We start from the raw sequence: 22,720 nt of genomic DNA, 5'->3' as shown, positions 1-22,720 counted from the left end.
TGTGGGCTTCATCCCTAATTAGAGAGCTAACAGTTAGTAGACTTATGTTATGGGATTGTACGTTGGGCCATTGTTAATTGGTTTCTATATCGTCTGCAGGTGAGCTTGCTACTTGTATACCTCTGTAATTGCAGCGATATATCAAGGGATATGTGTAAGTGACAGCTATCCCTTGTATTTCTGTCCCAGATATTTGCAGTCATTGTGGTTGTGTTGTTAAAAGAGCCTGTTTGCCATGGGTTGCCACCTTTTCTTATGGTCATTGTTGGACACTTGCGGGACACACAGCGGTGTTTACAGGCCAACATGTAGCCACGGTCAGTACACAGGTTAGCACATACTTTTATCCTCACTACATACCTATTGTTGTGTGACTTTGGCTACTTATCATATTGCATGTAACATTTACGTTTCTTACATACAGGCATAACTATTAAATACGACTGTTACATTATATATGGGACATATTTATGTCCTACCATCTCAGACATTTGCCCTTTGTACTGTTTTATGTCAGGACACACCTGCCCAGGGTGGGGCTGTCCCTCCTACTGTGGGACAGGTAGTAACCGTATGCTTACGGCTAGCTATACCCACACCTACCGTACTGATCTGCCTCTGACTTGGCACTAACAAACACATGTTGCGGACACACACACACATTACAGTCACACAGAGACGCACACTGCACCCTCAACACACACTTACACAGACTACGGCACTCACAGACACAGTTGAACACAGTACCTACGTGGACCGCAACACCGGCAGCGGTGACTAACTGTCCCTTCATATCATCATACTATTACTTGCGGATGTACTGTTCCAGTACTGTGTTCTATCGGTCTTTCAGCCTCGTGGTTACGCATGTCAGTATGTTACACATTCCATGGTTGGCATTATCCTATTTATTTGTACCTCCAAGGTGTTATGAATGTCGTTGAACTATCTATTATATTTGCAGATATCGCTGAATCCATCTATATCACCATATATCCCTCTAGTGCCCTTTCTATCTGTATTATATATATGCATATGTGTACATATATATATATATATATATATATATATATATATATATATATATATATATCTGGCGGGGAACGTGACAGGCACACAGCACCACCATATGCTGTAAGGCTCATGTACTGTTCAGGTGTTGGCATTCCGTGTTCCACTGGTTGTTGTGTTAACAATGTTTGAGAGCTGCCTATGTAGGAGTCACACATTGGGCCACCTATACATTACAATTTACAGGTGGTCATGTTTGTGTGCCATCCATTTTACTGTGTGTGCAGGTGGAGAGGTGTCAGTCCATAGGGGCCTACACTGTCAGAGTATGTGCTATACGTTCCCTCTTTGCCAAGGCGTAGGCATATTGGGCATGCCTTCGTCTGCCTACTGGGGCTGGCACAGTGTGTTCATGGTCTGAAACCCCTGTGCCTGTAATGGCCTTGGCAATTGCGGTGGGCTATGAGGGCCTTCACCATTTTGTCCCTGCTGCAGCTGTTTCCGCAGGATCATATTATGTAGCATGGCACATACTATGATGATGTGGGCACATGTGCCTGGAGAGTACAGCAAGGCTCCACCAGATGTATCCAAGCACTGGAACTGTGATTTCAGCATCCCGAACACACGCTCTATGATGATTCTGGTTTGTGCGTGTGCCTCATTATGGCATTCTTGCATGGGCGTATGTGCATTTCTGATGGGAGTCATCATCCACGGCTCCAGTGCATAGCCAGCATCCCCCACAAGATGGCCATGTGGGATGTCCCCCCTGACAAATACCTGATACAGCTGTGAGGCATGCCAGATATGGGAGTCATGGTAGCTTCCAGGGCTGCGAGCACACACATCCATGATAATGCCCTGGGCATTGCACACGACCTGGCAGTTGATGGAGTGGAATCCCTTGCGGTTTATGTAACGCCTACCCTGCTCACCGGGTGTTGACTTGATTTGTATGTGCGTGCAGTCTATCACACCCAGTACCTCTGGGTAATGTGCCACACGGTGGAAGTGGCTCATATTGCTGGCCAACTCCTCCTGAGTTCTGGGGAAGTTTATCTGCTCATTGGCATGTGGTAACATGGCATCCAGGAACTGGTGTAGTACCCTGGATGCTGATGCCTGTGAGATACCCATTATATCTTCAGTTGGCCTTTGAAAGGTACCTGTAGCCAGTATTCGCAGGCTTACACATACCTTCGTGTTCACTGGGATGGGTTCCCCTCTGTTGTTTCTGGTTCTCAGGCATGGCCGGCACAGCTCCACTATTTGCTGTAAGATGTCCCTGTCCACCCTGTAACGCTCTACTATCTCCAGGTCGTGTAGCCCCTGGTAGGTTACCCTTGGTCTGAACACTCTCCTTCTCCTCCGAGGCCTGCGGTGGTTGTCGGCATCATCCTCCACAACACCGTCAGTCTCTAACACATGCTGATGAATCACAGCTATGGCAGCTCCCAACATGTACATTTTAAAAGATCCTCGTGTGTTTACACCTATGGTGAGGTGTTTGGGAATACACAGGTGTGTGTTGGGTGCTTTCACACTTTATACTATTGTGCTGTGAACACCGATGATGTCATAGGGTGTGTATGTACGATCGTAGCTACAGTGTATCGTATGTGTTTTACTGCCGGAACTACTATTGTGGTGCCTCTGGTATTGAATTACATTTGCCTGCCGTGGATTACCTCTTGACCTTCCCTTTACATTTCTGCATGTTGCACCTACCATTTTCTGGTGTGCATCCTGCAGCCTACTTTCATTTGTACTTTCCTGGAACTGGCGTATCTTGCATTATGTGTGCTACTGCTGGTCTGCTGTCGGTTTGCTTTGCTCTGCTGTGTCAGGTCTCCTATCTTTGCAATCCAATACCTCTCCTCCTTTCTTTGCATTCCAATGCCTCCCCTATCCTGTTTTGCAGGTTTCTGCAAGCAGACTTGTTAGCTGCCGTGGATTGCCCTTCGTGGGTTGATTGGTGTTGATTGCTCATTAGTACTCCAATTACCCTACTTCCGCATTTCCTTCTTTTCTTCCCCTGACCTTCCTGTTTCTGCTATTGTTTGCGGCGCTTGCGTCCGATTACTGGGTTTCGGGCATGTTTTCATCCTCGTACACATGCGCTTTTGGGCACCATGTGTGCTCTCAGCTAAATGATTCTATACCTTCCTCCCCACCCCTGTTCTGCAGCTTTGCTTAGCAACGGACAGGCCAGATTTGCATTGCTCCAATGTGCTTACTGCTACGGTGGTACACCCCTCTGCTGATGTCACATATCTCCTCTGAGCCACTCCTCGGTGTTATACTGCTGCACCGTATGGTACAACCTTCATCCGGCGGGACATTTGCGATTCAGTATTATCTGCCTCATTTGCATGGCATTGACTACTAATTCATAGTTACTGCACCAAACACTATCACAGGCCCTTAGCAACCCTTGCATCTTGGTTGTGTTGTTCCATGCCTACCATTGTGTATTATGCTGTAAACCTGATTTCTATTATGTTGCGATTTTATGACATTTTTATAGGTTCATATGTTCATAGATTCATACTAGGCTATCTGCCCTGGGGCAATTATAAGCCTAGCCTGATTCTGTATGGCTTACGCCACCCCTTGATTTGAGTATACTGTGCCCTTTTTAAGGTTTAGTTTACTGTGCCTCTGTCCAATAGTGACACGGGAGTAATCCCTGGGACAAACCTATGATCCCCCATCCACCTATCGAGATTCTTCTTGAAGAGATTCAGTGAGGTGCTCTGCCTCACATGAACTGGAATTCTATTCCAGAGTGAAGGCAGCCTCTGGGTTATGAATCTGTCCCTCCAGCAAGTTCTATTTATTTCTGTGCTGAGGTTCAAGTCCCTCAAGCGTGTGGCTCTAAGGGATTTAGATTTACTGAGGTGGAGCATGTCCATTAATTCTGGATTTGACATAGCTTTGTATGTCAGGCATAGATCGCCTCAAAGTAGGCAGTATGCAACTGAGTAGAGCTGGAGTTTTTTTAACCAAGCAGCATATGGTATCTGTTTGAGACCCTTGATCCTCTTGGTGAGATACTTTTGGGGTCTTTCAAATTACTGCAGGTGTCGGGTAAGGTACATCCCAAAAGGGGCATTGTATTCTATGTTGGGCCAGATGAGGGATGAATAAAGGGGCACAATTACCTCTCTTGATCTAGATGTGAAACCCTTCGTGATGAGGTGGGCTATGTAGAAGGTCTTTCTAACCACTTTGGCAATGTGGTTTTCAAAGGAGAGATTGCTATCAACTTGGGTCCCCAGGTCCCTAATAACTTTCTCTGTACTTAATGGGTTTCCGCCTATGTGATAATTTGTGGGCACATTGTTTTTGCCAAAGGGTATGACTATACATTTTTTGGCATTTTGCTTTAAACCATGGCGCTGGCACCAGTTATCTGTCTCTGTGAGACCTTTTTGAAGGATGTTTGTGTCAGCTGGAGAGTTGATTATGGCGCCCAGTTTGCAGTCGTCTGCGAACTTGGTGAGCCATAGTCCTCCCACGTTTGCCTGTACCTCAGAGAAGTATATACTGAACAAGAGTGGTCCCAGGACAGAACCCTGTGGGACGCCACTTGTGACCGGTTTCGAGTCGGACATGGCTCCAGCAACTCTCACTCTGTGGGTTCTGTCTTTGAGCCAGTTTGTGACCTATCTTGTGACATAGGGGTTTATATTTAAGATGGATAGCTTATCTATGATGCCCAAGTGGGGTATTGTGTCAAATGCCTTTGCAAGGTCCAGATAGGCTGTGTGGACTACCTTCCCTTCATCTATGGCTTTGGTGACTGTTTCGAAGAAGTCAACCAGGTTCAAAAGGCAGGATCTGCCCTTGACAAAGCCGAACTGGGTAGGATATAGTGTCTGTAGGTCCCCAATGTCTTTGTTTATGAGCTCCATGATGATCCTCTCCATAGCCTTGCAGACTAAGCTAGTCAGGCTTATGGGGCGATAGTTTCCAGGGTCCGTAGAGGCTCCACCTTTGTGGAGTGGGACCACTGTTGCTGTACGCCATTCAGTGGGCACATATCCTATAGTGAGGCTGAGATTGTATAGCTGTTTTATTTGAGGGATTAGTTCCTCTTGGAGTTCATGTAGGACGCAACCTGGGATGCAATCTGGTCCCATGGAAGCAGTGTTTTTTGCTTTGGAGAGGGCAGCCTTCACCTGAGCATCAGAGATGTTTGGGAGGCAGCCCTCTGCTGGGATAGATACTTTCTCTTTTGGGGGGGGGGTGGAGAAGTTTGCACTGAACCTGTCTGCCAGGATATTGGCGATGTCTGTGGGTTCAGTGTATTTTTTGTCATTTAGAATCAACTCAAAACAAGTTTGGGAGTTGCATCCCAGGTTTCTAACATAACTGAAAAATGCCTTATGATTGTCTTTGGTGTCCTGTGCAATTTTTCTCTCGATGCTGGCCTTGGAGGATTTTATGAGGGATCGTAATTTTTTGCTAGTATTGATCAGAGATGCCTTCCCTATTAGGGATTTTGCTCTATCATGTAGTATCTTCCTCCTTCTGTTGTACAGTTTATTTATGGCAGGGGTCCACCAGACTGGACGCCTGCCTTTGGATGATTGGGTCTTGGTTTTGTTTGGGATAGCATGATCCATGCATTCCTGGAGATGTCCGTAGAATGCGTTTATATAGGATTCTGCAGTTTGGGCCGTAGTTTCCACTGGCCCTGGGGCCTTGAAGGATTCCACTTCGGTTTTGAGAAGTGAGAAGTTCGCTTTTGAGAAGTTTTTCACTGTGGATTTCTGGGCTGGGGGTGGGGTTGGGATGTGGACATCCAGTGAAATTAATTTATGGTCTGATCTTACCAATGAGGGATATACTTCTAGTGTGGAGCATAGAGTCCCCATGTTGGTAATGATCAGGTCTAGTATGTTGTCCCCTCTTGTGGGAGTGGTGACTAGTTGTTCCATAGCATTTGAGTTTATAATTTCCAGGAACCTTTGGGCTAAGGTGCTGGGGCTTGAGTAGTGCTCCCAGTCAATGTTTGGGTAGTTGAAGTCGCCCAATATAATGGTGTTCGGAGAGATCTTCATGTTCTCCAATGTTTTCAGGAAAGCCGAGTGTGATTCCTGACTTTGAGAGGGTGGTCTGTAGGATGCTATAAACTGAAAAGCAGTCTTGCCCAATGTTAGTTGCACATGGATGGTCTCCGATACTTCGTGCAATGCCACTAACCTGGAGGTGTGGATATCCTTGATAAATATGGAAACTCCCCCTCCTTTTGTGGTTCGGTCCTGGTTTTGGGTCCGAAAAGCATGATATGAGGTATAGCCTGGTAGTGCTGTGTGGTGCTCTCTGGAGCCTTGAACCAGGTTTCTGTCATTGCACAGATATCGATGTTCTCCATACTGAGGAGAGCTTCAAGTGCATGCATCTTGAGGTTAAGACTTCTGGCGTTTAGCAGCATTACCCTTAGTTTCTTGTTCCTTGTGCTGTCTATGGGGGTGGGTTTGATTTTTGAGCCTTGCCTAAAAAAGGCACTATGGGGTTGGCAAGAGCCTTTGCCAATATCCGAAAGCCCAGTGGTGACAGGTGCAAGCCGTCCCTAGCGAAGCAACGTGGCTTATCGAGCATGTCATCCCAGGCTGACAGACACTGGATCCCCTTTGAATGACACCAAAATTTTAGCCAATTGTTAAAATCGATCATTTTGTCTTTGTACTGTGGCATCATTCTAGGTGAGGGTAAGATGCTGCTCAAGGTCAGGGTCATGCCAGCCTGGGCTACATGATCATAGAGCTCCTCTATCTCTCTTTTCATGTAGTCCAGGGAGGTACGTCTCAGGTCATTCACACCAGCATGTACAATGACTGAGTCATATTTGTATTTGCTTTGGAGTGACCTGAGTGCTTGTGTTATGTGGCGGATCCTAGCACCCGACAGGCAGCTCACTGTGACCTTCTCTTTATTCAGCCTGGTGAGCGGGACGTCAGAGTGTCTGACAATAGAGTCACCTATTACAAGAGTATCAGGTGTGTTATTCAGCCTTAAAGGCTGTGGCTGCTTGGCACACTGACTTTGTGGGTTATGTGTTGTGCGTGTTTTGTTTTGAGGTAGCGTTTGCTTGGATGTCTGCTTTGGAGGTCTCTGTTGCTTAAGTAGATTCTTATTTAGAGCCTCCAAGTATGTTTTTGTGTATTTATGTGTTTGGTTCGCTGATGTGGTGGGACTATGTGATACTGGAATTGTGTTGTGTGAGGTTACCTTCTCCTCCTGACTGGTTTCACCAGTTTTGAGATGAGAAAGCTCAGCTTCCAGTTTGGCTAAATAGTTGCATCTCTCACATATATTTGAACCTGTTTGGAGGAGGAGAGGGTTGTCCGTGTACATGAGACAGTTGTAACATTGCCTCAAAATTCCCAGATTCACCAGCTGGACTGGAGAGGAAACCATTGACTGACCTTTGGACATGCTAGAGTAATACAGGGAAACTGAATTTAAGACGGACCAATAGAGAACAGGGTAATCGTAGTGAGTATAAGAGTAAGTAGTGCTTATGGTTTAATAGTGCTAACTTGTAGGATTACTTAATTGGACCAGTGAAGGGCCTTAGAATGAGAATATGGTGTTTAAATTGAGAGATAGAGCAGTTCTAAGGGAAAAAGTGAAGAGCAGACTTTGTGGAGCCAGGAATAGTTTAAACCCAATTAGGTGGCGCTGCCCACTGTTGCGCTATGCTCAAAAATGTGCAAAACCGCGCAAAAGAGGGTTTTAAGAGAGGAAGATGAAGGAGTTTTGGAATTGACCCAAAATGGCCAATAAAATTACAGTTTCAAGTCAGTAACCACTCCCACAGGGGCAGGCAGGCTGCTCAATGTTTTTCACTGCCACTGATCAACAGAGAGACTTCCCTTTAGCCCAAGCAAAAAATGGCCTCACAGAAACTTACAAGCAGTTCAAGAACAGCAAGCCTGTAACTGAACTTTTTTAAATCTCAGAAAAGTGGGAAAAAAGCAAGATTTTATTTGCTTTTTTGTTTTTTTCAGAGATAGCAGAGGTTCACAAGTATCAACAAGTTATAACAGTGCAGTAAATGACCCCACACAAGAGAGCTAGGCCAAAGACAGATAAAATGCAAGTTTTGAGAAAAAGACGATTTTAAAAATAAGTGCAAACAGGAAATTCAGTAAACAGCTCTAGGTTGTGCTCTAAATACAGTTACTAATGCAGAAATCAAGTTTAACAACCCAGAAAATGCTCAAAATAGGCGGCTATGCAGAAAAACTTAGCAAATAAACAGAGGAAAAATACTTAAAATCTCAAAAGTGGCTCCTTTCTTCTCTCAGCGTTTTCTCCTCTTGGTGGGTGCTTCACCAACAGCCAACAAGCCTGAAAAGATGCCAAAACCACGAGGCAACCAGGTTTTAAGAGAGGAAGGTGAAGGAGTTTTGGAATTGACCCAAAATGGCCACTAAAACTACAGTTTCAAGTCAGTAACCACTCCCACAGGGGCAGGCAGGCTGCTCAATGTGTTTCACTGCCACTGATCAACAGAGAGACTTCCCTTTAGCCCAAGCAAAAAATGGCCTCACAGAAACTTACAAACAGTTCAAGAACAGCAAGCCTGTAACTGAACTTTTTTAAATCTCAGAAAAGTGGGATATATAATATAATTTCTTTATGTTACAGCTTCCGCACACATGCCCTGCGGTTGTGCTGTGCGTTACTGCGGACATGACATTAAATGTTGTTATTTATGTGTTGTGCATCTTTTCTTATGCCATTGGCTGTGTATTTCACCATTGGCATATGTTAATGTTGTGATACCTGGGTCTGGCCCTCTTCCATAACTCCGATGTTCTGTTTGGGAAAATGTAAACCGTGTTTTTTGGTTTACATTTCCGTGGGCTTACGCTACACCTGCACCACGTCATGAATCACTATATGCCTTCATTTGCATGGTGCGACACTGCACATGGGGTGATTACCATACCTACGCTGGGGGCTGTGCAGTTCTGGCATACGCCGTTAGTGCACGTGGAATTGGATCGTACCTGAATCGCTCGGCGGCCATATTTGGTGTTATACCGCCTACGCTATGCCTGCACCTGGCGCAAGATTCATGAATCCCGGGTACAGTTCTTTTACTGTTTTGTAAGTACTAAGACTGTCTTCAAAATGAGGTCTTACTTAGCAAGTTGACATGTTCCCTAGCAAAGTTATTTACCAAAATATGAAAAATATATCATAATTTTCATAACCTAAGTCATAAACAAATTACGATAGCTGTACATGTGTACAGAGTACAGATACAGTTCTTTTGCCATCTTGCAAGTACTAATACTGTTTTCAAAATGTGGATCTAATTCAGCATGTTGGCATGTTCCCTGCCGCAGTGATTCACCAAAATATGAAAAAATATCATAATTTTCATAACTTGCATTATACTTGAACTTAACAGCTGAAAAACTCAACAGTATAGAACGATATGATGTTACTTACCTTCACAGAGGCAGTTGGAAAGCAACACAGCAGAGCACTATATATTGAGTGTGTGATACAACAAACTATTACCTGATATGATGTTCAGTTGCAGTAATTCACAAAAATATGAACCATATAACCACAATGGATACCTTCATCTATATCTTACAACAGAAATAACAGTAAAACTAAAAGAAAGAAACTGGGGGGGGGCTTATACCAAAATCTGGTATATGCATTCATTAATGTGATAACGACTTTTAATAATGTGAATAACAGTGACAGCTGCTGAGAGTTGTACCTGATAAGTGATATTGACTCAGTGTTATACAGTAACTGCACATATTGTAAATTAATAATGAGGAATGACTTGCATTTCATTACTGCAAGGTTCTGCATGCTCAGACAAAGGTGATAATTGCTACACATAACCTGTTGAGTAGACATTTATTACATTCCTGGTGAAGGTATAATGTAAGACTGAATCATTACCATCTGTTAGGAAAAGACAAGAGTAATTTAGTCAAAGCAGTATAACACTCATATATTACTGATCCCTTCCTTGTTGTGTCTTTCGACTTTTCCAGGTTAGGGGTCGCCACAGCGGAACTCCGGTCCGCTAATAATTGGCAGTAGATTTTTACATGCCGAGTTGCCGGCCCTGACGTACAACCTTCAATGAAGGTACGCCCATTCACACATGTCTCCACACAGAAGACGCTGTAGCTGAGAATCAAATAGGATGTCTTACTGTGAGGCGACAACACTACCGTAGCACCACCACCGCATATTACTGATCCCTCCCTCTGACCTAAATTCTGTGCATGACTGACAAAGTCAGAAATGTTGTCCAAAATATATGGTTGCCACATGCCAGAATTACTGTATAAGTAATAACATTTATCTCACTAAGCCATCCGCTGATTAGAATCAGACACACAAATCACAAAGTCAGAAATATCTAAACTATCTGGTTGATCCATATAGGAATTACTGCAAAGGTAATAATAACTTTTATCTCACTGAACCATCCCTCTGATTAGAATAAAACACATAAGTGACAAAGGCAGAAATATTGTCCAAAATATCTGGTTGTTCAATGCCTCAATTAGTGTACAATCAGTAATCAGCAAAAATATATCCACAGGCTCCCAGATAAATAAACAAATGGTTTAATGCAACAAGAACAAAATAAAAGTGTCAGTAAGTGCTTCAGACTGAAGTAAACAGCAAAATTCATGTTTAAATAACTTAAAAACTATCACCTGACATAACATCGCATGACCTTACTAAAAACACATGTTCCTAGTGCTTTAACCCTTTCCTTTTCAGATAGCTGACAAATTCTTCTCTATTGTTTAGTCCTGTGGAAAGCAGGTATTTAGCCTTACTTGCCAGCAGTATTCTTACCACCCTAGTTCTTCCTCAATATTAATAATATTTACTTCAATGGATGCCGTATCAAGTACTATACATTTAAAGTCTACCTTACATTTGTTTGTTTTATAGTATTTACATAATGCATTCCTCTCATCACCGGACTGAGTAGCATATGTATGCTCATATATCCTTCTATTTAATTCTCGAATGGTCCTTCCAACATAACAGGATTTGCACTGACTACAGAAATTTAAGTGAACAACATTTTTAGACTTACAGCTAAATTGCCCTGGAATTTTAACTTTTATACCCCCATTTCTATTTCATTTCCTTCCGTAAAAATGTAAGTGCACATATTACAATTATAACATTTAATCATCCCACATTTTCTTTTACTTCTTTCATTTGGCTTATTCAGTTTTCCCTGAAAATAATTTTTAAAGTTTCTTCCTTTTCTTTGTACAAATAGAGGATTATCACCTACTTTTCTAAACACATCATTATTTATTCTTGGTAGTCCCCAGTTTTTTTCTTATCACATTTTTATAGCTAATGAATCTACGCTGTTTTGAATGGCCATAGAAGTTTTTCTTTTATAAGGGACTTTTTTTTTTCTGTCCTGTATTTTCCCCTCATCTCTATTCTTTCTTCAAATAATTTATTTACATTATTTACATGACTAAATGTTATAATTGTAATATGTGCACTTACATTTTTACGGAAGGAAATTAAATAGAAATAGGGGGTATAAAAATTAAAATTCCAAGACAATTTAGTTGTAAGTCTAAAAATGTTGTTTACTTATGTTTCTGTAGTCAATGCACATCCTATTATGTTGGAAGGACCACTCGAGAATTAAATAAAAGGATATATATTTAAACATGAATTTTGTTGTTTACTTCAGTCTGAAGAAGTCTTTCTAAAGGAGTTAGAAGACGAAAGCACTTACTGACGCTTTTATTTTGTTCTTGTTGCATTAAACCATTTGTTTATTCATCTGGGAGCCTGTGGATATATTTTTCTGATTTTGACTGTTTGTGCTACTTGGCTGTTGTTTGTGAAAAAGTACAATCAGTAATGACATATATCTTACTAAGCCTTTCCTCACACCCAAACATGTTTTGACATATCATATGTAACTCATCCACTTCATACTTTCAGATTAGTATCCTCTTATTATGGCATTTATAGTACCAGTTCTGGTGGTGTAGATCGCCTGACTATGACCCATCCATGTCAACTTTTGAGTATATCGGATCGAACCGGATATGAAGCTGGCAACTTTCAGACCTTTGAATCCAAGGCTTAGACTCCTCCCCTCCATCCATAAACTCCCTCTGCCCTGATAATTCCTTACGTCTCATTTGCCACTGCCTAGGATGCCTATTGCTAGATCTGGCTCTAACAATATATTTGTTTATAAGCTGTGCAGTATAAAAGGACTTTCTTACAACAATGGCATATGTTAAGTAAAAGTTAGATCACTGTCCACATAAGTTCCTACACCCGAACAACTGATCAACTCTTAGGGGTGTATTGTCAATGTAGTAGTTCCCTAGGAGTGGGTGATTACTTCCCAAAGGATACAATATTGCATTTTTGGCATTTGTTTCAGTCCATGATTTTTGCACTAGTTATTTTTTTGGGACAAACCTTCCTGCAAGATGGCTAAGTCTTTTGGAGATTCAATGACTGCTCCTAGCTTGCAGTCATCTACAAACTTAGCCAGATCCCTTTACTATTGGGTTTTACTTCAGAAAAGTAGATGCCAAACAGGAGAGGTCACAGCACAGATCTCTGTAAGACAACACTGTTAAATGGTTTCTTTGTGAAGGTAACTTCTCCTATTTGATTTCCTGCATCCTGTGAGCCAGCTGGCAATCCAGTGGGTGGCTTAGGGGTTTATTTCCAGTTTATTTAGCTTTTCTACCATGCCTGAGTGAAGAATTGTGTCAAATGTTTTGGCCAGGTTGAAGTATTTGGTGTGTACCATCTTGCCTACATCCACTGTTTTTTGTCGACCTTTCCAAAAAAATCCACCAGGTTGAGTAAGAATGGCCTGTCCTTGATGAATCCAGACTGAGACAGAGCCAGTATTTGGAAGATCCCTATGACTTGATTGATAAGTTCCATCATAAGTCTTTCCATGGCTTTGCATATGAGGGTGGTTGGATTTATGCATCTACAATTGCCTGGAACTGTGTAATGTCCTCCCTTATTAGGAGTTAAGGCCCTAATATATAAAACATAACTACAGAATGTGTGTGCATATTTGTGTGTGTGTATGTATATAAAAAAAGAAAAAATATATAATATATATGAATATATATATATATATATATATATATATATATATATATATATATATATGGGTTCCTATGAGTTCATCGAAATGCCAAAACATCGACGCTCACTTCTTCGACACGAAAACATCGACTCTTCATATCATCGACAATTCACATAAGCGATCCTCCCCCTCTCAGGACCCATGGTAGCACTTGTGTGTGTATTGCGACGTAAATTACAACGCTGTCAAGGGAAATTGTGGGTAGTGACTTGAACCATATGCGCTGTAGCAGACAAACAAGTGCTACCATGGGTCCTGAGAGGGGGAGGATCGCTTACGTGAATTGTCGATGATATGAAGAGTCGATGTTTTCGTGTCGAAGAAGTGAGCGTCGATGTTTTGGCATTTCGATGAACTCATAGGAACCCATATATATATATATATATATATATATATATATATATATATATATATATATATATATATATATATATACACACACACACACACATACATATACGGTTTCACTTCAGAATGTCGAGTTACTGAAAACTCAAATGTCATATGGTTGAAACCATATGAATGAGTTTTCAGAAACTCAAAATTGTGAAGTTTTGATAAAAAAGACTTTAATTTAGTTGAAAATAAGTTTTTTGCAGGGCGGCAGGTTCCACTGCACCCTCCCTACTTAAATATACCATCTCCGTGATCACACTATAGCAAGGAAACTGGAAATCTACTGTTCTGCACTTCTACATACAGCACGGAATGGGAGAGTTTCCTTTTCCCCACTGTAGTGCGATCTTGGAGTTGGTATATTTAAGTAGGGGTAGGCTTGCCCCCCTGCAGAAATGCTGTGTTTGACTTTTTTTTTTATTATTTCACTTCACAATTTCAAGTTTCTGAAAACTCAATCATATGGTCTCAACCATATGATGTTCAAGTTTTCAGTAGTTCGACATTCTGATGTGAAACCATATATACACATAAAGAGCTATAGATAGATATAGATAGATAGATAGATAGATAGATAGATAGATAGATGTGTGTGTATGCATATATATATATATATATATATATATATATATATATATATATATATATATATATATATATATATATATATATATATATATAGAGAGAGAGAGAAATATATATATATATATATATATATATATATATATATATATATATATATATATATATATATATATATATATATATATATATATATATATATATATATATATATATATGTATACACACACACACACACACACACACACACACACACACACACACACACACACACACACACACACACACACACACACACACACACACACACACACACACACACACACACACACACAAACACACTTTTCCTCGCTGTAGTACGATCCCAGATTGGGGGTGTGGGGGACATAGCCCCCCACCTAGGTAGGTTTCAGATGGTATGGTGTGTTGTATGTACGTCCCCTGGGAAAAACTACTTGGTTCAGCATTCTCAGTTTTGTTATTTTGGGCTCGTCAAAATAACATTCGGCTTTATGGGCTTTTGGTTATCTAAAGTAGATCCATATAGATATATGTACAGATAAAGATATACACACATATATATAAATATATATGTATATTTATATATACAAGGAGAGAGAGATAATCTATATATAGTCTACTGATATATTAACATTCTTATCTCTAACATTAATAGCACAACTAGAAAATGTCTAGTGTACCAAACTTATTTTAAAATCATTTCTAATAAGATATCTGTCATATCACCACTCTTTACTCTTAAAAAGTGTTATTTATTTATATATTTATTTATTTATTTATTTATATTTTGCTGAACAGGTTAGTCCCACTAGGCTAGTGGCCTTTTTTCAGGTGAGACTAAGGTGATATTTGTAGTACTACAGAAGATTTGGCCAGATCATCAGTGAACTTTCCCTACTCTTTTCCACAGATACCACAGGATCTTTTATGTCCACTTGAGCTACCATCACCTCAAGGAGATGGGACTTTAGTCTGATGTCTCTTCCAAAGCTTTCTAGGTCTAACATCAAAATAAAAATCTTCTTTTACCTGCTATTCATCAACAAATTATAACAAAATGAAGACATTCAAGGGGTTCTTTGTCTGCAATCCCTATACTGGTATTACACCAACTACCAAAGAATGATTTTTAAATGAGTTAGGAATCCACAGATAATGGCATCTTTTATATAAATCTGCAGGATACCTACTGTAAGTCTAGGTCCAGGGACTGAGGCCTTAAGTGACAGTTTCTTTGGCAGAGTCACAACTTATATGCTCAGTACATTGTAACATCGGAAATGCAGAACAAACAATTAGTGACACATCACCTACAAGAACTGCCAACATCCACTTTACACCAGTGACATTTTCCATTGTGTGCACATCATAACTACATATTTGGTTGAACATTCCAAACAGAACTGCCTCAATAAAACACAATCCAACGTTAAAAGAAGCTTCTCTTGAAGAGATCTATTTCTTTTTGTCTTACATAACTGTAATCCTGAAGAAGCAAAAAATTACTAAGAACTACACTGATGCTGAACTAAAAATTAAATGCAACAGATGTTATGCCAATCATGGGTTATTAAACCTTTGAGAAACTATCAGCAACATAATACAAAAACAGTGTGTTTAAAGAAAGTCATAACAAAGAATATTCAATGGCTAGAAAACAAGAGTAATTTGCAACACCCCAAGAGTTATCGCTTTACTTAGCATCCTATACACTTCAGTGGAGTGACCTCTGTCTTTTGTGTGAGACATATCAGAATTTGCTTGCAAAAATCTATGTTTAGAGCAAACAGCTGCAGAAGCAGACACTAGGATTTTACACTGAAAATAAATATTAATAACAGGAAAACATGGGACAGGTAGCACAGGTTCATTACAAAATGTATGCTACTTTGATGGTATTAGCTCTATGTGATAGTAACACAGAGCCGTAGCTAGGTTATCTGGCAACATTGATATAATTCCCCAACTTATAATCATAAAATTGTGGACTTACAAAAAGAAAGAAAGAACAAAACTTTCTGCAGTTACTTCTGCCTAACTGCAATTACAAATGTGGTATCAGTATTAATTTATGAAGTTTTCATATCCTTATAGTTTCATACAAGAATGCCAGTACTGCACACATACTGCATCAACACCTACTGATCGTGCCCATTAATGGCTTGCACCCAGACAGTGTCCTTTGACTGTCCATGACTCAAGCACTTGCAGAAGACCCATTTTCAAGGTAACTAGAACAAGAACAAGTAGCCAAGTTTGAGTTAAGTACGTCAGGTGAGGAGAGGGAGTTAGAAAGTATGTGAGTACAGGTTAGGAGTTTCAGGCAGTGATGGAGGGAATTTAGGTTTGAAGAGTGGGAGTACATGGTCCACATAATTCACAGAATCAGAGCAGATTAGATAGTGACAAGACAACCAGATTACTAATGTCTTTTGCAGGGTGCAGTTCCCCAATAGTCTGCATAGTTTACCTGCCTTCATACTTGCTTTTCCCACCCCTTGACTATTTGCAAACACATCTCTCCACAGTGCCAAGGTTCCAATGGGAATGGGGTTCCTGCAGTACAAGGTATGCCAGAGAAGAAGTAACATTCAATCAACTCATTAAGAGGTCAGTAGCTGATAGATTGTGTGACTAATGAAAAACAGAAATGGAAACGAGAGGTGGAACAGTACTGGACCTCAAGATGGACCGGACCGAAGCAGGCATAAAAATGACATCACCCCTTTGTTGTAGTGTCGGTGACACCAGAGTAACTAAATTTTCTGTTTTCTTGTGCATCTGGTGTTTTGGCAGTTAGAACCTTATTAGGCCTTTCTCACAGAGCAGTATACAACTCCTGTGTTTATGATGTTAACACTGCAAAATAACCGAGGCTTAGTTGGGCGCTATTCGCTTAAAAACCTCTTGTTTTTACTTGGTATGTACATTTTTGTAATAAATAATTAATTAATATACCATACGTATACAATATAGTAGACTAAATCAGACACTGATCTACTGCAATCAAAATAAATCACTATCCAACATCACTAAATGTTTTTAACAATTACAACGACTTGAATTTTGAATGCATTGCCTACATTTTGCTTATCTACACCTACACTTTGCACTCTACTTCTACTTCCTTGTGGGCCATAATACAGCTGGGTAGGAGTAAATGACATAGAAAAAGTGTATACGGAATCAGCTTACTGTGATCATGCACAGCAAGCCGATTTTCTCAAAAATTCAAATATAAGCACTTTGCAACTTCGCAATGGAAAATAAGTTGAGAAGATAACTGACAAGGTTCAGGTACTTTCTCAACTTATTTTTTAACAGTGGAGCTAAAACACAAGTGTAAAGTAACTCATGCTTGTGGAAGGCATTTGGGTGTAACAGCATACAATTTGTAGCACCTCAGAGAACACTCGGGTTTAACCACAGAGGCACTATATGATGACACTCAGAATTAATGAGTTAAGGTGCATGGGACTGAGAATTCTAATCCAGACCTATGTAGAGATCTCTCACGTGTGCTGAATTTTTCTAGTGTGTATGTCACAGAATACTTTTCCTCATTTTAACTATTTCTCCATTTTTTTTTGGGGGGGGGGCTGTTTGCATGATGCACCGCTTAACACAAACATGGTAAACTGGAGAAAAAATAAATGCCAGGTTTGGCTATGTTTATCTCATTTGCACAGTGTGGGCCAGTGTGCAGACTTGACAAGTGGCCAGACAGGACCCAGACAGCCAAAAATAGAAACGAGATGCATTCAGTTAATATTTATCGTCATCACTAAGAGATGTTGCACAGTGGTTAACAGCGAGACCTTAAGAATAATTATTAAAATAGGTACTATCATATAACTAGTCCTGTGGTAGCCATTGTAAGTGTAAGGCTGGAGTACAGATGGTCCTGGGTTCTAGAACAGGGTGTGTAACCTTTGTTTTTGTTTTACTGTTGTGACATTGCAGTTTACAGCAATGAATTACAACACAGACAAGTGTTTTCTCTATCATCTTTTGGCAACAGGTGTAAATGTAGGGCTGCCATACACATGGTCCTGGGTTAGAACAGCATATTCCATGCACTTTTACTGCAGGTCCACTTCTCATAACGGTCACTCTCACTTATAACACTTGACATGGTATAGCTGATAATAATTATATGTATGAGGCCTGAGGCACTACTATTGTGTCAGTTATGTGTTCATCTATTTATGTATTATCACATTTATTCTCAAATGTATGACTGTGGGTGTATTATGTACTATATTCGTGTAAGTACAGTTTTGCTATCTGGACTGCCATGGCCTTCACATTTTCTAACACACATACACAAATACCTTGAATTTCCTTTGCTTGCTACTGTTGCAGTCCACTTACCATCATACAAACACGGTGCTCAGAGATGTGCACTGCTGAGCACCGTGTTTGCATGATGGTAAGTGGAGTGCAACATTTTCATACAGTATGCACACTCCCAGTAAGCACAATGACTGGAATTGGCAGGAAAGCATCTGCTCTATATCTATGGCAAACATGGCAGATGTTTGTGGGAAAGGTGTCAGGTATAAGGCACAGAGATGGGGTATCCAGGAGTCCAAGATTTTTATTGGATTCCTAGTTAATAACCACAGTGTCAGGCTTTGGCAAGGGGACTATTCTGGCTCCTAGTATACGTTGAAAGCTTGGGATAGTTTAGTGTGGGCTGTAACCGGTGCCACCAGTATCCCCTGCACTGGTGGACAATGTAGGCATCACTATAATGATCTATAGATGAGGGAGAAGGATACCCTCGACCATTGGATCAGGGAATTTAGGACTGCGGATATCCCACAGCTGTGTAAGTATGAACTACAAAGAGTACTTGTAAGACTTAAAAGCTGAATATAGGCAAGACTGGTATGCATAATGGAATTCTGTTCTGTCTGTTTTTTTCACAGCTATGAGGGACCATGAGATCAATGTACAAACCCATGGGGCTAGATTGGCGAGGATGAGGGAAGCATGTTGCATGTATGCAACATAATAGTAGTATTATTCTAGCATTAAAAGTTAAAGAAAGCTTTTCTCGTATTTTATAGAGCTGTATCAAATTGAGCATGCATATTTCAACTGTAAATGCAAGTATGCATGCATTAGTCTGTATGACAAACGAAGAGTCCAATATTACAATATCAAATTGAGCATGCATATCTCAACTGTAAAAACAAGTACACATGCATTAGACTGTAGCACAAACCAAGAGTACAATACTAGTCTTTAGTCGGAAGTTGTGGGTTCAAAGACTACACTTTCAAAATATACAATACTGTTAATTCTTCAATTTTGTGTAATTTAAAGATTTAAAGTAAAAGCTCTGAACCAGTGGCACACATGCCCTTCTGTAAACTGTAATTTGTATAACTGGAACACTTATATGTGCAATATATGCACATGTCAAGGAGTACTTGCTGTAATCTGTAGTATAGTGTGCATCTGTTAGTAGCTGGTAGTCTTAAAAGTAAAAGTTACCTGTTAGGAGTTAGTAGTCTTAAAAGTAAATGTTAAGATTATAGAGCCAATTAATTGTATCTATGCCTTGTATGTCACATATGAAGGTAGTAATCTTAATCTCTTTTTTGTCTCACCCCAATCCTTATCTTCCTTTTTTTATTTTATTTTGTTTTTGTTACGTCATCAAAAATGTGTCCATGTCATCCATGTGTACCACATCATGAAATGCTCCACAGCACAGTAGGGTAGGCCTTCCCCACAGGATCCACCTGCCTCCGCCCCTTCACTGGCTCAAGCACCATTGCTCAACACATCTGTGAGCCAATCTGGCAGCACTGCCTCTGCTGCAACTTTACTACCTGCACCCTCAGGAATTTGCCTTAGAGGCTGGTCCAGTGGTACCATCCTGGAGCAGTGGAGGAGGTGTGGTTATTTTATCATCTGTGCTGAATTACCAGTGGCTGGAGAGGCTGCTTTACCTCATTTTCATAATACCAGGAGGAGAAGACTCAGATGTCAGGCACTCCAGTCAGTGGTGGAGTGAGGTGTCAGTGATAACAGTACAGTGGGTGAGAACTTGATTCTCACTGTCACCCAGCTTGATGACCATGGGTTCACAATATCCCCACCATCACCCCCAATCATGGTATCCACAAAACTTTTTTTGTCCATTACCATTCCTATCTCTTGCCTTGTTTATCTTGTCTGCCTGCAGTTGCTTCCTCACCTACCCAACTCAACTTACCGTACCCAGACATTCCTGCATCCCTTCCCCAACATTCCCCTCTCTCTCAAAAAAAAAAAAAAAAGAGGGCACCGATCTCACAAAAAAAAATTGTCCCACACATAGCTCTCCATTTTGCACACATGTCTTCTTGACACACATGGTTTGATCCAATTTGCTATACAATATAATTGTGTTTTGGGCACCCCTTTCTCTGGAGGTGACAATCCAAATCCAGTTAATATTTGGCAGATATGCTTACTTTACACTGTTAAAGAAATGCATAACTATGATTCTTTCCTCCTTCCCTCTTGTACATTCCTGCCCTGCTTTCCCTTTGTTCTTACCCCTGCTTGCTCCCCATTTCACCGCTGTCCTATTTTCCCCATTTCTTTTCTTTAATCCATTACTGCACAATGATGCACGTCAAGTATCAACATGCAGCAATGGTAATGCAAACATAGTTAAAAGTATTACATACAGCTGTAGTCAAACCCAGTACCATCTAGCCCCCAAAAGAAATGTTTCACTGCATTAACTGCACATGCTGCCATAGAGTCAGTTGTATTGTATATTGTATTGTATTGTAGCAGGTGTATTCCAGAGACTCAGCACTAACTGTCAGACTATGTTCTTCCTCCTGCATGCTCCCCATTTCACAGCTTTCCTATCTACCCCATTTTAACACCTTTAATCTGGTCAAAAAAATAAAATCACACACAACACTCATGAGTAGCAGAAAAAGCAATGGATCCTTCACTTTTTGAGCTCCATGTTTGTGAGGAGGTGCACATTGCTCACCAATGTGCAGTGACTGTGAGCTGCGGCAAAATGCAGCAGCATATCTTGTGTAAACAATTTATATCATTGCATTATCACACTGTAATGAAAAGTATTTTAAAGTACTAGATAAACCTGCATTCGATTCCAGTACAATCTGGGACAAAAAAAGGAATGTATCAATGCATTAACACATGTTGCCATAGAGTCTGTTAAGCAGCAGCTGTATTTCATAGACTCAAAACTAATAGGCAGGCTTTAGAAATGTGCCTCACATTTGTGCACTGTTTAACTATGTGCAAACATGTGTATCTCACATGTGTATGCACTTTGTTAACAGTTGTGCAAATCCACCGCACTATGGAAATGTTTATATCATGCTGGATTCCTAACATTTACTCTCCATTTTTTGTGCATGATATTAAATTACATTTATAAACATTACAAACTGAGGGCCCTATCTAACAGTATGCCACATATTTACAAGACATCCATCTGTCGCCACCCCCAAGCACTGCAACCTTGGTGTTTCATTACTTTTTCCACACATATATCAACCACAGTACAAAATGTAATATCAAATGTTCTATCTTATGTCATGCACATCAATCCCGTAACATACAGAACTACAACTATTGATCCATATGGCTAAAAACACTTATCTGCAAGGCTAGGGAAGAAGTGAGAATGGACCATTCCACAAGGACATAGATGACCTTCAACACACTTGACCCTACACATTTTGTTTTTGTCAAGGATAAATCTGCTTATTGAACCTTGTGGACTTCTTGGATACTGACCCCACAGACCTGGATATAGGATAACAACACATATCATCTATGTTGACTTATCCAAGGCCTTTGACACTATCCCTCATTCATGTGAAGGTCTCCCATGTAAGAAGTAAGCCATACAGTAGTACAGGGATAGGCAGCTGGCTCACTGACAGAACACATGCTCTGAAAGTTGGAGATTGCACCTCCACCAGTACCCAATTACCATTAGAATACCACAAGGGTGTGTGCTGGACCCTTAGCTGTCTACAAACTACTTTCCAATAGTTTAGGCAATAGTAGATGGCCTGTGGTTTAGCAAGTTTGCAAATGACTGATAACTGAATGCACTGATATGGAGTCCCCCAATGATGTTAACATATTACGGAAGGAGCTGGCACACACAAATGATTCATGCCAAAATCACGGACTGAACCTTATGGCATACAATGACTCATTGTCCCCTTTGGTATGCTAATTATGAAATACATAGCACCCCTCTAAGCTCAGACATGGTGTTGTGAGACTTAGGAACACATGTTGATAGCAATCTACACTTTATCGCTATGTGTCCATAGTTGTGACACACACAATCTGCATTGCACACATCATACATATTGATATCACATTATAAATCAGGTTGGTTATACCTCTGCTGTACTCTACCCTTATCAGACCACTTCTGTCTGTACTTCATCAATCACCTGCAGCAACTGGAGAAAACACAGTGCTGTACCTGTGAGGGTCCAGGGCCTC

Source organism: Protopterus annectens, chromosome 2.part0 (assembly GCF_019279795.1).
Source record: "Protopterus annectens isolate FY-2018-M chromosome 2.part0, PAN1.0, whole genome shotgun sequence".
NCBI classification, from domain to species: domain Eukaryota; kingdom Metazoa; phylum Chordata; order Ceratodontiformes; family Protopteridae; genus Protopterus; species Protopterus annectens.
The sequence above is the reverse complement of the archived record's forward strand: the minus strand, read 5'-3'. Positions refer to the sequence as shown.